Source organism: Etheostoma cragini, chromosome 3 (genome assembly GCF_013103735.1).
Source record: "Etheostoma cragini isolate CJK2018 chromosome 3, CSU_Ecrag_1.0, whole genome shotgun sequence".
Lineage (NCBI taxonomy): Eukaryota > Metazoa > Chordata > Actinopteri > Perciformes > Percidae > Etheostoma > Etheostoma cragini.
In genome coordinates, this window is record NC_048409.1 from 12,036,638 (window position 1) to 12,040,111 (window position 3,474).

General features: G+C 38.7%; 1 long non-coding RNA gene across 1 annotated transcript; it reads left to right on the forward strand.

Annotated features, from left to right (window-relative positions):
* The first annotated feature begins 1,451 nt into the window (after positions 1–1,451).
* Positions 1,452–3,464, forward strand: LOC117942187. The gene is made up of 3 exons (XR_004656085.1): positions 1,452–1,697; positions 2,363–2,494; positions 3,335–3,464. It is a non-coding gene; the product is annotated as an uncharacterized LOC117942187 (long non-coding RNA).
* Positions 3,465–3,474: the final 10 nt, after the last annotated feature.

Below are 3,474 nucleotides of genomic sequence, written 5' to 3' on the forward strand. Positions count from 1 at the left end.
TGTGATGGTTTAAGTTTCCCCACAAAGATAGTGCCACAAACCTGTGTGTGTGTGTGTGTGTGTGTGTGTGTGTGTGTGCGTGTGTGCGTGCATGCGTGTGTGTGTGTGTCAGTGAGAGAAAGAGAGAAAATAGACATGCATCCTCCCTCACATTTCAGCAAAGCAAAGCAAACTAAAGACATTTTAGTTGGTCTTCCAAGGTACAAACTGTGCTGTGACAGCAGTGTAGAGGGAAAGATGACTAGACTATGCTGTGGGATGCACTGATATGCTGTTTGGATGTTGACAGTGAGGTCTGATGTTTTCCATATCAGACAATACTGATTACAATTAAAGTAGCAATCTAGCATCAATCAGATTATCAGTCATATTATGGATTTAGAAATGACTGTACAAATTGCCATAAACACATTCCTATTACTCCTGAAGTTGTACCACAGGTCAAAGTCTCGCCAACACTTTGGGCATGCAATAGTAATTGTTATCCAGGTAGGATCCGTCCTAGGGTATCTAGTGACCCTGGCTTTTCTCTAGTTCCTGGATATTTTAACCTGGACGAGACACTATCATTAGTCTAAAATATCCATTGGACAAAACCAATTTCACACTGTACTGGGTAACTTGCTATTTTATTTATTGAGCACATGGCCCCAAGATGAATAAGTATGAATATAAGTTAAGTGATTAATGAAACTTTGGCATTTCTGTAGTGCCATACTCAATTCAACACTGTTACTACTCATAAGCCTTTTAGGAATAGCAACTTGTTATAGTAACAATAGTTCGAGGTACCCAACAGAAAACCAGAGTCAAATTCCTTTAATTCTTACACATACTTGGCCATGAAAGCTGATTTTGATTTGGATCGCCCACACTCTGTTTTCTTTATTGTACACAAGATTGCTGAAAACCCCAAACTGCCGAGCTGGACCCTTAAAATGTGATCTTTCAATGTAGGTGTTGTAACTATGTCCAATACTTAGCTGCTACTGTTTGCTAAATTGGATTATCTTTCCATTAACATGTACTCAGAATAATGATGTCCATTCCTTTCCAATAGTTTGCATTGAAGGCGTTTATTTTCTGCAGCATTCCAGTGTCCACTTCCAATAAATAATAAGTCATATTATGTCCAAAAAACACAACATAATCCAAGCACAGTTAAAAACAGTTTGCTCCTCTTCTTCAATTAACAACACCTGATTACATCAATACAGGAACTTAAATTACCCAAGGCCAGCCTTGGCCTTGACAAAACAATGCAGCATATTGCCCCCTGTGGCTTGGAGGAAAACAACCTGTATGGCTCCTACAATACGTTGTCTTTTTGTGTGTAATATGTTCGCATGCACAGCAAAAGTGGAAATGTGTGGGTGAATGGGTACCTATTTAATTGTTCTAGTTTTAGTCCATCAGAGGGCAGTATTACTAAGGATAAGGGTGAAATGTTCATATACATGAAAAGAGGTTACGTTTACATACAATATAAAAAAACTGTATATTCCACATATTGACTGTGATGTTGATGCAATACTAATGACTATCTTGCAGAAAACCCTGCTTGAAAATAGAGAATGACACCTGCGAGCCCTTGCGCCCCAAGAATCACCTTCCAGATGAAGGGCTGTCATATTGTGGAGGGCGGGCTTTCAACCCTGAAGAAGCCACTTGTTGTAAAGATGGATACACCAACACAAGTAATGAACACACATCTGTGTCAAACTAGCAAGAAATTTAAATGTTGGATTAGTGATCATAAAAAGGCAAACTATGCGGTAAGATAATATAAATAATAAAACGTAATGGCACGGCGAACACTAAAAGACTTCAAGTGGCAGCTACCCTGGATTGCAACTTATTTCATCATTGGGGCTTTTCCTTAAGCAGCATCAAGACATTTGTGCTGACTAGAGAAAAAGCCTTCAGTGTGAACGTGGTGATTGCGTCATAACCAGTGGTGGAACAAGTATTCAGGTCTAACACTGAAAATACTGCACTACAGTATAATTGCTGCATTAAAAAAGCTTACTTAATAAACGTATGTAAAGTTAAAGTACACATTGTGCAGGAAACTCAGTGTTTTATGTAATAGTAACAATGATCTTAAAAAAATCATTTTATTTATTTAGCACTTTAAATGATTCTTTAAGGCTTTTTACATACAATTAAAGACAGAAACAGCAATAACAATATGCTAAGCTACATCATGATGCTTTGTATTGTATTTTTGGCCTCTCTCTGAACCTGGCTTGTCTTTGACCGTGGGAACTTCCTGGCTTATGGACTTACTGTAACACAACACGTTTAAGCTGTTGCGGTCCTACTTGTGTTTCTACTCTTGACTCAATCACTGTTTTTACAGATGTTACAGAGGGTCTGAGTGAAAAGGTGTCAGCTTGCTGTGGACTAATGGCCTATGACCAACTCAATGAAATCTGCTGCAACTCAAAAATCATAGCCAAACCCGCACCAAATGCCCAATGTTGTGATAGTGGTGAGTATAAATGACACAATAGATTGAGGCAAAGGATCATATTAACATACAGTATACACTGAGAAATAAATCGTCTTTCCATTTTTCTTATTGTAATCCTACTAAAAACATTCTTCTTCTTATTGACTGACAGCTGTTCATTAATATTTAGTAACCAGATGGTAAAACCAAACACTCATGGTGCAGATGATCGTTTGAGTATTAAAGCTTTAGTGCGTAACTTTTTGATATAAGTAAACGTCTGTTACATTCTAGCCATTGCCAAATGGGTTTCTACAAAGCTCATTAAGATGATCAGCTCCACACAACTCTCTCTGGATTTCTCAGTGTGGCTGTGTTCAGAAGTTTGTGTCGTCCAGCAACTTTTGCGCAAAAAAAACTCAAGTGAAGATAAGGACCTCCCTCATGTTTTTTAGATCCTCTGTGTCCTCCTTAGCTACTAGCAATTGTGTGGGGTAGGCGTGGGGTGGTGCGCAATCACGGAAGGCTTATATCATGTGGACGTGCCAACAGTGTTGCTGACGTTACTTAGAATTCCTTAGGGGGTGACAGAAACTAGGCACTAAAGCTTTAAACTCTGTAGAAGGATAGCAACCATAAGGCTGAGCTTAAGGCCTTAAAACCTCACCACAAATACATACATCTACACATTGTCAGCTATTCATTGCATTTTAAAATGATGATTTTCTGATACAAACTTACAGAAGACTACAAAAAATCCTGATTCTGCTAATGTTGCAACTGGTTTACCTTAATCTGACACAATTGTAGCCAGTCATCTAATTTGTGGTTGAGATAAAAGTGAAACAGTTTTAAGAATCTTCCTGATCGTTTCCAAAGATGCTTATGATGTGGACAAGCAGATGTGTTGTGGTACTTTGGAGAACAAGACGATCCTGACAAGAAAGTCCAGGGACCACCTGTGCTGTGGACATGACCAGTTTGACCCTAACACTGAGTGCTGCTGTAAGAACGAAGGT